The 14,788-nt window shown below is 36.8% G+C and overlaps 1 pseudogene; it reads right to left on the minus strand.

The window, feature by feature from the left end:
* Nucleotides 1-5,060: 5,060 nt before the first annotated feature.
* Nucleotides 5,061-13,263, minus strand: LOC101670148 (annotated as a pseudogene).
* Nucleotides 13,264-14,788: the final 1,525 nt, after the last annotated feature.

Here is a 14,788-nt window from a genome sequence, read left to right on the forward strand (position 1 = left end):
CAGGGATGTCTGTTCATGTCCTCTGTCCATTTCTTGATTGGATTATTTATTCTTTTGGTGTTGAGTTTGATAAATTCTTTATAGATTTTGGATACTAGCCCTTTATCAGATATGTTGTTTGCAAATATCTTCTCCTATTCTGTCAGTTGTCTTTTGGTTTTGTCAACTGTTTCCTTTGCTGTGCAGAAGATTTTGATCTTGATGAAGTCCCCATAGTTCATTTTTGCCCATTGGACATTTTTTCATGCTTTGTCAGAGATTAGTTGACTGTAGAATTGAGGGTCTATTTCTGGGCTTTCTTTTCTGTTCCATTGAGCTGTGGATCAGTACCATACTGTCTTGTGCCAGTACCATACTGTCTTGATGATGACAGCTTTGTAATAGAGCTTGAAGTCTTTGGCTTTCTTTTTCAACATTCCTCTGGCTATTCAAGGTCTTTTCTGGTTCCATATAAATTTTAGGATTATTTGTTCCATTTCTTTGAAAAAAATGAATGGGTTGATAGGGATTGCATTAAACATGTAGATTGCTTTAGTAGCATAGACGTTTTCACAATATTTGTTCTTCCAATCCATGAGCATGGAACATTTTTCCATTTCTTTGTGTCTTCTTCAATTTCTTTCATGAGTACTTTATAGTTTTCTGAGTACAGATTCTTTGACTCTTTGGTTAGGTTTATTCCTAGGTATCTTATGGTTTAGAGTGCAATTGTAAATGAGATTGGCTCCTTAATTTCTCTTTCTACTGTCTTGTTGTTGGTGTATTGAAATGCAACTGACTTATGTGCATTGATTATATATCCACCTACACCATCCCTGTGTCATACTTTTACCTGGCTCCTACACAGCACTGATTTTGGCCAGAGTTTATCAGAATTAATCATGAAAACATATCATTTGCTTTCTAGTCAAAGTAAACTAGAACTTTTGCTTTTGTTGTTATAGTTGATAGGTATTCTTGAAGGGCCCTTACATGGCAAAAGGAAGCTTGCATAGGAAATGTGCTTTGAGGCACTGCTGGCTACATAAGAGGTAGAGGAATTTTCTATAGCCAAAACCTTAAAACAGGGAAACAAACATACAAACAAATAAAAATCTACATGCTATGTTCAGGGATGCAGCAATTTACAGGACCCAAGTAGTTGACCTAGGCAGATGACTGTCATAAAGTTACCATCAAGAAGTAGAAAGTTGAGCTTGGAATTATGCACTGAATGTAGGGTGTGTGTGTGTGTGTGTGTGAGTAGAGAAGAGGAAGTGGTAGTATTGAAGTGATTCCAGTCAGTGGTGCCCTCTGAATAGTGGCAATGGTAGAAGCAAACACTTTCTGGAAGTAAGTTTCACAAGTAGATCCAAGTAATTTGACAGATTAAGATCAATAAGCTTGAATGAAATATCAGCAAGCCCAGAGAATTCAGAAAATGATGAAAGTGAACAGAAACAAATAAACAAACAAAAAAAATAGAGTTCTAAGAACTGAAATGTTGGAATTGTCAGGCCTTTATATACAAAATGTTAACCACGCATTAAAGGATACAACCACAAGCACACACATTCAAAAAGATACTGTCAAAATTAAATGCATAGAATTGAAAAGGAATACAATTGGGAAACTCAGTTATTTGAGCATCTGCCTTTGGCTCAGGTCATGATCCCGGGGTCCTGGAATCAAGCCCTACATCAGGCTCCCTGCTCAGTGGGAGCCTGCTTCTCCCTTCACCCCTTCCCCTGCTTGTGCTCTTTCTCTCTCTCTCTCTCTCCTAAATAAATAAATAAATAAAATATTTATTAAAAAAGAATACAAATAACGGGTTTAGAAATTAAATATTTAATAGTTGGATTTTTAAAAAATCCAAGTAGAATAATTAAATAGAGATTATTAAGAGCTGAGCAGACAATTAGTAAAGTGAACAATGCAGTCAAAGAACTACTTGTGGTCCTGCACAGAATGATAAAAAATGGATATTATGGAAGACATAATATATAGAAAACATGTCTAGGTATACCCAATCAGAGTGCCAGAAATAGGTAAAAATGTTAAAAAGGGGTAATATCTAAAGAAACAATGGCTCTAAATTTCCTATTACAAAATAAAATCCCACTAGAACAATGTATTCCAGGGGAGATAAAAAAAAGCAACTTATATCTGGGGCCATAATAGGATAAAGAAAGACATATAAAAGGTCTTCAAAAAGACATTAAGAGCAGACATTTACAATTACATCACCCTCCTTAAAAATAACAGTGTAAGCCAGAAGACAATGGAATAATAACTTTAACGTATTGAGAGGAAGTAACTTTCAATAACAAATTTTATACTTAAGAAATTTTCTTCCATAATGAAGATGAGATATATTTACAAAGACATAAAAACTATGAGAGTTTATCACCATACATTTGCTAAAAGAATTTCTTTAAAAAAAAAAAAGAATTTCTTAAGATGTACATCTAAAACAAGGAAAATTATTACAGAAGAACATTTTGACATGCAAGATGATGTGGTACAGAAAACCTAGAAGAAATGGATAAATTCCTAGAAACATACAACTTACTAAGACTGAGTCATAAAGATATAGAGAATCTGAACAGACCTAAAACTGGTGGGGAGATTGAATCAGTAATCAAAATGCTCCCAAAACAAAGAAATGCCCAGGACCAGATTACTTCACTGGCGAATTCTCCCATACACTTAATGAACACCAACACAATAACAACAACAAAACCCCCAAAACAAACAAAGAAAAGGCCAAAAAAAAAAAATGCCCCCAAACCTCACAAACAACAATAAAAACATACACACACACACACACAAAACCAAAAAGAAAAACAAATAATGTCAATCCTTCTCAATCTCTTACAAAGAACCAAAGAGGACAGAACTCCTCCAAACCTGTTTGTTGGGGCCTATATTACCTTATGTCAAAGTCAGATTTAAAAGACACTATAAGGAAAGAAAACTATAGGCCAGTATCTCTGATGAACATCAATACAAAAATCCTCATCAAAATACTAGTGAACCAAATTGAACAGCACATTTAAAGCATCACACAACATAACTAAGTGGTTTTATCCTGGAATGCAAGGATGGTTTAGCACATACAAATCAATTAATGCGATATACTACATTAACAGAATAAGGGAGTAAAACCACAAGATCATCTCCATAGATGCAGAAAAGCATTTGACAAAAGTCAACATCCTTTCATGATAAAAACTATAAAAAAAAAGAAACCCTAAGAATAGAAGAAAATTACCTCACTGTAATAAAAGCTATATATGAAAGGTCCATAACATACATCATACCTAATGGTGAAAAACTGGAAGTTTATCCTCTAAGATCAGAAAAAGTCAAGGATGCACACTCTCACCATTTCTATTCGATATAGTACTGGAAGTCCTAGCCATATCAATTAGGCAAACAAAAGAAATAAAAGGCATACAAATAGGAAAAGAAGAAGTAAAACTGTCTCTCTATGCAGACAACATGACATGATATGTAGAAATCCCTAAAGTCTCTGCTAAAAAACGTTTAAAGTTAATAAATTCAGTAAAATTGTAGGTTGTAAAATCAATAAGGAAAAAAATTTACATTTCTATGCACCAACAACTTAATATCTGTAAGAGAAGTGAAGAAAACAATTCCATAAGCAATAGCATCAAAAAGTGAAGTGAAAACGCTGAGACACTGATGAAAGAAATTGTAGAAGACATGAGTGAGTGAAAAGATAACCTGTATTCATGGATAGAAAGAATTAATATTGTTATAATTTCCATACTAACAAAATCCATCTAAAAGTTCAATGCAATCTCTATCAGATTTCTAACAACATTTTTCACAGAAATAGAACAAACAATCCTAACATTTGTGTGGAACCATAAAAGGATGTAAATTGGCACAGCCATGATGGAAAGCAGTATGGAGGTTCCCCAAAATATAAAAGTTCTATTTAAAAATGGAATACCATATGATTCAGCAATCTCAATTCTGGTCATATACCCAAAGGAAATAAAATCACTATCTTATTAGGAATTAGTAATTAGTGGAGAGATATTTGCACCCCACTCATGTTTGTTGCAGCACTATTTATGGGAGCCAAGACATGGAAACAACATAAGTGCCCATCAACAGATGAGAGGAAAAGAAAATGTGGAACATAGATACAATGGCATATTATTTGGTCATAAAAAAGAAAGGAAATCCTGCCATTTGTAACAACATATATGATAATTGAGGGCATTATGCTAAGTGAAGTAAGTTGCACAAAGACAAATACTATATAATCTCACTTCTATGTGTAAAACAAGGAGAAACGAGGTGGTTTCCAGGGGCTGGATGTGGGAGAAGTGTGATTGTGGTTAAAGGGTAAAAAGGGTCCTGGGAAATCTAACATACAGCATGGTGACTATAGTTAACAATACTATATTACGGACATTAAAGTTGTGTGCTAACTAACCTTATTATGGTAATCATTTTGCAACACATACGTATATCTATGTACACTTTAAACTTACTTATATATCAAATATACCTCAATAAAGCTGGGGAAAAAAGTTATTATTCCTTAAAATTTTTTTGATGGATCATCACTTTTTGGTAACTTTCTCCATCTTGTCACCCAATTTTCCTTTTTCTTTTCTTTTCCTTTTCATTTCTCTGCAGGACTTCAGCCTCATTTATTAAGCAGCAGAGTTTTAGAAGCCTTATGCAGAAATGAGTAAAAACCAAGGGGTGAATGAAGACAGGGTTCGTCCCCCTCCACACACCTTCTCACCACTGTGATAAACAATCTATAATAAACAGTCATTTTACATCAGAATTCTGCCTCAGAAAAATTCATACAACAAAAATGAGAGAACTTGAAGAATCACAAACAGCAGTGTAATGCTTTCTTCAAGAAGCCTTGTGTGAGGGTACCCCGCAAACATGCTTAGCCCTTCAAGAGATAGGTACAATGGACTAAAACATCTAGTGTGACCCCTCAAGAGTCACTTTTGCTTTAATATTTATGAGGGTAGGTTTGATGAGAGCAAATAATGTACATAAAGCTGAAAACTGACAGGTTATTTGAAAAGCTCTTCCATATTCATACTAGCAACTATGATTTCCTTGAACTGCATTGGGCCCTATTCCAGAGTCTTGATCATAGTGTGCTTTGTGTCCTGATGGGCCAGTGTCCCCTCACACACCCAGGAGCATGCTGATGTGGTCATCCCTAAAGTCTGGCTGTTTGCTGATCAGTGAGATGTCCACATAGAGCAGAGAAGGGTCAGTAATCTTAATGACTTCTGCAGCGGCAATGATAATGTCACCATGTCCACCTATATCTTCACCAAATCCACAAACCAGCTGCTGGAACAAGAAGTGGAATTGCTCAGTCTCCCTGACCATCCCCTCAGAACCTCCCTGTGCTCCAGAATGAAATGCCCTTCTGCGTGATGGCCCATAGGTCCACTTGCCATCCTCTTCTTTTTATATGGCTTTTTGGCTTTGGCAAAATCATTGAAATATTCATCCACAGTGAGATAGGGGATTTTTTACAGTGTTTGATGCTAACAGCCACTTCTTTGTCATCAACTCATTGAGATGTTGCTCCAGGTCCAGGAAGATCTCCCCCAGCAGGTTGCTGCAGCCCTCCTTTGCAATGGTGTCTGAAATCCCATTCATGTTTGGTTGCCTCAGGGATATACCCTCTTCTATTTCATTTTGAAAAAGTACTCCCTTTTTAAACCAACTATAAATTCTTCAAAACTCTGACAGTTGATGGTTATCATATATTGAACCTAGTGTGGGCATTGTCGACTTCTCAGCTCTTCTTTGTAAAACTGAACTTCTTCTTTGCATCTACTTAACAAAGAATTCATTTGCTGAAGACACAGACGAGTTTGCATCACAAACCTTTGTTTTCACTTATCTGAGCATCAACATCAAAAATTTTTTCCAAAATGTCGAAGGGAGTGTTATCTGCTGGTACCCGCTTTAGTCATACTTCAGGCTCAGCATGTTTTACCCAGTCTTTCTTGTCTGTTTCAAGTGCTTTTTGCAGCCAGGTAATAATGTCTGAAGTGAGAATTGACATCTACCTGTGGAGAAGATCAGAGACTATTTTAGAGAAAGTAAAGTTTCCAGGGGATGGATATCTACTTTGGAGGCAATTCCACATTCCCGGTCATCTCTGTGCTTGCGTAGGTGTTTGAGAGCCATGTCAACCACAGGCTCATGACCTCTTTTGCGTCTAGATCTTCTGACCTAAGCTCCTGCATCCATTTTCTCAGAGCCTGGTGGTACATTTTCAGATGGTTTCTGAAAATCTCATAATGGTCAGGAAAACACTCAACTATCAGGATTTTGGCAATGATGGGTTATCCAGGACATACTTCCTTATGATTTCTGGGTGGGAGAGAAACCACATCTTGTTGGAATCCTTGGGGTCTGCCTCTGTAGCCCCAATTCTAGTATTCATGGTTCCATCCAAGATGGCAACCATTTTCTCCTTGCAATTCTTGGGCCTCTGGGGGTAAACCAAGCTAGTTGGTCTTTTTGGTCAGATACACATTGGTTAATTTCTTCCTTTTTTCTGATCCTGAAAACTGAGACTAGCAGTGGGGGTCACAGGAGACAATGACCAGCAAACTCTGCAGCACCATACACATTGCTTGGCCAGCTCATCTGAGAGACCCTGCATGCTCCCAAAGTAAAGCCATGGAGAAGAGTCATGCTGTGCATGTTCCCTCTGTCCATGTGGGATGGCTTATACATCAGCTCTTCTTGGGAATGAGCACTCCAGGTCCACCAGCTCTCAGTGGGCCTGCAGGAATGTCCCTAGTACAATGAGGTCCTGGGTTTCCCTCATAATTTGGGGTCCTGAGGATCTCTGAAGCTGTAGTGATCTGGCTTTGCCACATCACAGCATGCTTCACGTACTTGAGGCTCTCAGTGTCACTATTACTCTGTCTCCAGTCTTTGCTGACATCATCAAGGGACTTCTGGATGTCTCTGATTTTGTTCAGTGCCTTAAGGAGCTGGCTCAGGGCCATACAATGAACCTGTGCACTCACAAATGGATAGTGATCTTCCATCTGGCATCTGTGGAGGCCCCTTTCCAGGCCTCTTTTCTGCCATAGTGCTCCACTTTGTCCAGCTGGCCTGGGCACTGAAACAGCTCAGCATCCCTTTGGAACGTTCTTGCAATTGCTTCCTGATCTGTCTTCTTGGTGGCTAAAAAGCAGGTAAAATCCCTGTACCTGTGATACTAGAGTCACCCCTCCTCACTGCCACTGGGCACCCTGCTATCACCCAATTTCCTAAACATGTTGATCACAGTTAAAGTAAGTCTACTGTATTAGCTCTAGATTATCTATAGGTTGTCTCCATTGTCTGTTTCTTTTCTCCTCGTTTTTGGTCATTTGTCTATTGTCATTCATGGTAATTATTTTACTTATTTCTTAAGGGTAAAAAGGAAATGAAAGACACTATCAACGTTGCCATATCTCAGCAACTAGAAGGAACCACACTTGAGGGCTCATCTAGAAGCTAATTTAGATTGCTAAAGAAAAACATAAATTAAGGCAAAAGTAAAACTGACTCTAATCATTTTTATAGAGTGCTGACTACTGTGTAGAAACTCTGAATAATGCTAACTTTCAGCAGAGAGTGTTTATTCATTTTGTTACTTACAGGTCGTTACAGGAGGGATTGATCACCTTGATACAATCAGGGAATGGGAAGCACAGAGGCTGACTTCAGGTTTTGTGAGAGCTATTCTATTTCTAGTTTGAAGTAATCCTCAAGTAGGACATTTAAAGAACATCAACTGAAAGGATGTTTACCTGGGATCATCCCCTTGCCAGGCCTTGAATGCCAATTTCTCCCTCCCCAGCATATTGAGACTGGCAAAACTCTACTTAGCTTTTTAGCTTCTTAACTGGTCTTTTCTTCCTGGCTTCTCAGCCTCTTACATTGAAAATGTTAGGAATAAATAATATCTGATGGGGTCCGTGATCAAAGGAGTGAGACTCATACAAAACGAAGGTCAAGCAAAACTTTATTTCGTGCCAGCACCAAGAATCAAACTGACCGGCCCAGGCCATCTCTTACGGAGAGAGCAACCACCCCAGCTTCACAGACTAGCTTTTATAGAGCAAAGGCCATGTGCTTGAGCCTGGCCAATGAGATTGTCTTCACGTGGCCTGACTCGTCCTTGTATTTGGGCTCTGTTATCAGTCCACCATATTTTACTGGTTTCCCAGACTTGCTTTTAAGTAAGTTCTTCCTCGGGGGTGGGGGGGTAGGGTCAGTTTAAGTTTTACTGCACAAACAACAAAATGGCTGTTTAACTGAGATGGAGTTGCTCTGGCTAAGTAGGCCCCTACAATATCTCCTCATGGAAAAAAGAAAGCACAGAAAGTCATGCTCACAGTTCTCCAATTCTCTTTCTTCCAAATGTAGTCCCCCTAATTCCTAGCTGCCTTGACAACCCTCAACTCCACTTATCTTCCTCCCAGCCCTATCAGACCTCTGAGAGCTCTTAGCTTTAAAATTCAACTTGACCTCCCACTGGGTGCCAATTAGTAGGGGGAGAAACAGCAGAGACTAGTAAGCTCACTCAGTGTTCTTTTCTCTTGGCTCTTAGCCTTTCAATATCTTACTTAATGTGTTGCTTTATGATTACTTTGAACAGGTAATTTCAAAACAATTTTTATACAGTTTAAATTTTTTTTCCTTTGGAGTGAGGGTTGGTCTGCTACAGCTACCCTATCATAACTATAAAAAATTAAAAAGCATAGTATTTTTATATAAAAATCAGAATTCTCAATTTCTCTGGAAAAACTGGGCCCACATTCTTACATGGAAATAATGACTAAAGATAAGTTGTTCCTGTTCTTTTAATTTCAGGTATACACTCTCCAATTTTCTTTAATTATTTGGATAACCCAGTGATCCCTGAGAGTAAAAAAGAAGGAGGTCCATAATCAAGCTTTGAGAAATGCTAATACCTAACTGTGTTGTATAAAAGGAGAGCTGAATGATATGAGAATGCATATTCAAAAAAGGAAAAGGAAAATTGGAGATTGTTGTACCATGGAAATCAAGAGAAGACAATGTTTCAGGTTGGAAGGGGAGATGCCTGTGCCAATTAACTGTTCTAATTCTTCTCTATTGAGTGACTGAACTGTCATTAGTGATCTTGAAAGAATATTTTTAGTAGAATAATGGAGATGACAGCCAGGTTGGGGTAGCTTAAGTAATGTAATCAGAGATGTGGAAATAAAGTAGTGCAGGTAGTGGGCCAGTGAAAAAGTCTGTCTGTGACAAGAGGGCAAGAGCCAGGATGTTACAAGGGAAAGATGGGATTGAATGATAAATTCGAGTGGCCTTTCTTTACTGCCTTCTTCCCAGTGCCATCAGCCAGCATTTCCTTGATTTCTTGCAAGATGAAATGCTGCTAAGATATTTCCTTGAAGGCAAGAAAGACTGAAAGGTAGTTAGCATTTTCATATCTCAAGAAAAAGAAAGAAACAAGGCTCACTGGGCTATCCAGAGGCTGATTTAGGTTGCTACCAAAAAGAGTACATTAAGGCAGAGAGAAGTCTGACTTCAACCAGTCCCCTGACTTGAGGAGTCCCTGCATTGTCTGAAGTCACCTCCCTTTCCTGTCTTTCCCAGAAACAGTCAGGAGACAGCAGTACAAAAGACACCTTTCTCCTTTTCAAAAGCAAGAGGAGGGCTGGGACATTTCCCCCTAGCTTCAAGGATCTGTTAATTGGCTCCCCAGTAAAATTACAGAAGCAGCCTGCCTGATAATGATTGTAAATGACAGAGACGATCAGGTTTACCTTGTGATGTCCCCACGGGACTTGCAGTTAGTTTAGTCTGAACTTAGCATCAGCTGCTCAGGCACCTTTTTTTTCCCAGCACGCAGTGGCTGGACTCATCCTGTATTCTTTCAAACGTCATTAGTGTTACAGCCTTCTCTCCCTCCCCTCCCATCCCCAGCAGCCTCCTGCCTCTCACTGTCTCCCCTCCTCCTCAATTTCCAGGACTCCCAAAGCATGCCAATCTAATTGAAAAACTGATGTTAACATTACTTGTCGAGGTTGGGCTCTTTTGTCTTCTGGCATGGAAGAAACAACTCATGGCTTTGAGGTGTGGGTTATTGTCCCTCCAGGAAACTACACACCAGCTTCACTGAACTCCAACCTCCATTAACTCCTTTACAGTTTGAAGGTACTCAGCTCGAGGATTTTATAGTTCATTAGAGGTGTTTGGAATGTACCGTAGGTCTTAAATAGGAGTTAATATGCCAAATAGCTAGATGTTGAAGGAGGCAGTTTTCATTAAAACCAAATCTTCAAATTTTCCAGAAGCCACTATGTATATGGGTGTAGTTACATATGTATGCATGTGTATGTGTGTGAATATGAGGATACTTAGTATATATTAAATATATATTACACATTACATATACATATATTGTAATACATGTAATCTATGTGTGCATTTATGTATATATGTCTATATGGACACATATTACATATATGTATATATTATATATCTATTTATTTTACAAATGCATATATGTATATATGCCATATATATATATACATATATATATATGTATTTACACACACACACACACGTGTATATATAAATCCAAACTTGAATGTATGGATTACTTACAGATCTCATTAAAATGCTGATTCTGATCCAGGAGTTCTGGGTTGGAACCCACTTTCAAGTAACGTAGATTTTGTTCTTTGGGGGACCACGTTTTTTTTTTTTTTTGGTGTCACAAATGCTGTTTTTATTTTTTTTATTATTATTTTTTTTTTAATTTCTTTTCAGTGTGCCAGAATTCATTGTTTATTTTCACATCCAGTGCTCCATGCAATACGTGCCCTCAATAACACCCACCACCAGGCTCACCCAATCTCCCACCCCCTGCCCCTCCAAAACCATCAGATTGTTTTTCAGAGTCCACAGTCTGTCATGAGTTGTCTCCCCCTCCAATTTCCCCCAACTCCCTTCTCTCCCCATGTCCTCCATGTTATTCCTTATGCTTCACAAATAAGCAAAACCATATGACAATTGACTCTCTCTGCTTGACTTATTTCACTCAGTGTAATCTCTTTCAGTCCCGTCCATGCTGATACAAAAGTTGGGTATTCATCCTTTCTGATGGAAGCATAATACTCCATAGTATATATGGACCACATCTTCCTTATCCCATCTGTTGAAGGGCATCCTGGTTCTTTCCAGAGTTTGGTGACTGTGGCCATTGCTGCTATGAACACTGGGGTACAGATGGCCCTTCTTTTCACTACATCTGTATCTTTGGGGTAAATACCCAGTAGTGCAATTGCAGGGTCATAGGGGTGACTCTATTTTTAATTTTTTAAGGAATCTATCTCCGCACTGTTTTCCAAAGAGACTATCAACTTGCATTCCCACCAACAGTGTAAGTGGATTCCCCTTTCTCCACATCCTTTCCACTACTTGTTGTTTGTTGTCTTGTTAATTTTGGCCATTCTAACTGGTGTAAGGTGGTATCTCAATGTAGTTTTGATTTGAATCTCTCTGATGGCTAGTAATGATGAACATTTTTTTCATGTGTCTGTTAGCCATTTGTGTCTTTATTGGAGAAGTGTCTGTTCATGTCTTTAGCCCATTTTTTGACATGATTATCTGTGTTGTGTGTGTTGAGTTTGAGGAGTTCTTTATAGATCCTAGAGATCAGCCCTTTGTCTGTATTGTCATTTGCGAATATCTTTTCCCTTTCTGTGGGTTGCCTCTTTGTTTTGTTGACTGTTTCCTTTGTTGTGCAGAAGCTTTTGATCTTTTGAATTCCCAAAAGTTTTCATTTTTGTTTCCTTTGCCTTTGGAGACATATCTGGAAAGAAGCTGCTGTGGCCGATGTCGAAGAGCTCACTGCCTATGTTTTCCTCTAGGATTCTGACGGATTCCTGCCTCATGTTGAGGTCTTTTATCCACTTCGAGTTTATCTTTGTGTATGGTGTAAGAGAATGGTCGAGTTTCATTCTACACATAGCTTGGGGACCACTTTTTGAACAGCAAATCTTAAAGAAAGCTTTGCTTATTCTCCTCCAGCTTCTTCATCTTAACCTAACTGCTCTACTCCTCAGTTCTATTCAAATGTTACTCCCATGTCTCTTCAGGCTAACAATCCATTTGATAGAGGGCACTTTTGCTATTTTTCAAAATAACAAAAACTTAGCTATTGAGTAAAGTAGACTCTGGATTGGTGTTCTGGTTTCCTGTTCCAGTCAAGTACACAGGGAGATAACGAACATGATGTGAAATCTCTTTAGATTTATATTACTTTACTATTATTTCTTTAATTTGCTAAACTGAGCAATTAACTCATGAATTTTTAATTAATTTTTATCTATTTCTATATATACATATAAGATTAGAAATTCACTTTTTGTACTGATTTTTATGTTTACTGTAATTATTTTTTTATTGTGATCACAAACATAAAATTTATCACTATAACCATTTTTCAGTGTGCCATCCAGTACATACAGTGTTAACTAGAAGCACATTGTCATACAACAGAGTTCTAGGATTTTTTCATCTTGCAAAACTGAAACTTGTCCATTGATCAATAACTCCATTTTTTTTCTCTCCCTCAGTCCTGACAATTATCATTCTCCTTTTTATTGCTAAGAATTTGACTGCTTTAGATAGCCTATATAAGTGGAATATTCAGTACCTGTCTTTTTGTGACTGGCCTGTTTCACTTAGCATGATATTCTCAAGGTTCATCCATGTTCTATTATATGATAGAATTTCCTTCTTTTTAAGGCAGAAGAGTATTTCATTATGTGTATATGCTACATCTTCTTTATCCATTCATTCATTGATGGACATGTAGTTTGCTTCCACCTCTTGGCTCTTGTGAATAATGCTGCAGTGAACATGGGTGTGCAAACATCTCTTCAAGATCTTGTTTTCAATTTGGGAGTATAAATACCCAGAAATGGGATTGTTGGATCTTAAGGTAAAATTCTATTTTTAACTTTTTAAGGAACCTACTTTCCCACAGCAGCTGCACCATTTTATGTTCCTACCAACAGTGTGCAAATTTCCAATTCCTCTACATCCTCATCAATATGTATTTTTTTTTTCTTTTTTGATGTTGGCCATCCTAGGGGATGTAAGTTGGTATTTCATTGTGGTTTTGATTTGCATTTCCCTGATGATTACTGATACTGAGCATCTCTTCATGTACCTGTTGGCCATCGGTATGTCTTCTTAGAAAAGTGTTTATTGAGGTCATTTGTTCATTCTTAAATTGGATTGTTTATGTTTCTTTGTTGTTGAGTTGCAGAAGTTCTTTAAATACTTTGGATATTAACCCCTTATCAGATGTATGATTTGAAAATATTTTTTACCATTCCATTGGTTGCCTTTTCACTATGTTGATTATTTCCATTGCAGTGCAAAAGTTTTTAAGTTTGATGTAGTCCCCTTCTCTATTTTTGCTTTTGTGGTCTGTGCTTTTGGTGTCACATCCAATGTCGTGAAGCTTTTCCCTTCCCTATTTTTTATTCTAGAAGTTTTATAGTTTGGGGATTTATATTTAGGTCTTTAATATATTTTGAGTTAGTTTTTGTACATGATGTAATGATAAGGTTCCCAATTCATTCTTTGCAGGTGTATGTGTTTATCTGGTGTTCCCATCACCATTTGTTGGAGAAGCACACTACAAATTTTAATACATAGGCTTTCAATTATCATTTAGATTTCAAAAGGTCATAATATCCATTATGAAGTTTTAAATTTGACCCATGGCTGATTTAAAATTTTTCTTGTTTTATTTCCAAATATGTTAGCAAATTTTATTTGTTGAGGTCTGGATATTTGTTAACAATTTCAATTTTATTGTAATATGGTTGATATGGTATCATTGGTTCATTAAGCCTGACCTTGTTGATGACTCCATAGGAAATGAAAACATAGAATATGTATGCTGGAAAAGAATGTCCATTTGCTACTTGTTAGATTATCTATGTATCTACCTATCATCTATCTATCATCAATCTATCATCATCTATCTACCACCATTCGATCAAGCTAGTTAACTAGTTTGTATTATTCTATGCAAGGCATAATTATTTTTCTGCTTGATTTATCATTTTGAGAAAAGCGTGTTAAAATTCTTCCCTATGATTGATTTCCCAATTTTTCTTTATGATTTTGTCAATTTTTATTTTAAATACTTTAAGGCTATCTTATATACATGATTTAGTTAAGGATTAATATTTCAGTTACAAAATGAAATTATTTTCTTCAGTAATGATTTTTAATTTAAGGTATACTTTATCTGATATTAATAGTACCACTTGATTTGGTACATATTTTTCTAGTATATTCCTTTATTTTCTTTCAATTTTATACTTTGTGAATCATTATATTTCATGCTATAAACAGCATATAATTTTTAAAAATCTATTCAGAAAATCTTTATTCTTTATGTAACAAATTTGGTCCATTTACATTTATTTAATATCTTATGTATTTGTATTTCTTACTACCCTTTACATATTTTCCTATATGCTATTCTTTTAATTTCCTTTTCCAAAAAGAGGCTGGTTTCTCATGAATTGAGTCGGCATTTTTGGATTCCTTTCTTTTTTTTTTTTTTTTTTTTTGTCCCTTTACTGATTAGTTTCTCTCAATTGATTTAGAAGTCATGTATTCTTCCCTTTGTCTTTAAGGTTTATTCTCCATTTTTTTTTTTTTTTACATGCTAAAGACTTAACTA

The sequence above is a fragment of the Mustela putorius genome, unplaced genomic scaffold (assembly GCF_011764305.1).
Source record: "Mustela putorius furo isolate JIRA1106 unplaced genomic scaffold, ASM1176430v1.1 tig00003976_pilon_pilon_pilon, whole genome shotgun sequence".
Lineage (NCBI taxonomy): Eukaryota > Metazoa > Chordata > Mammalia > Carnivora > Mustelidae > Mustela > Mustela putorius.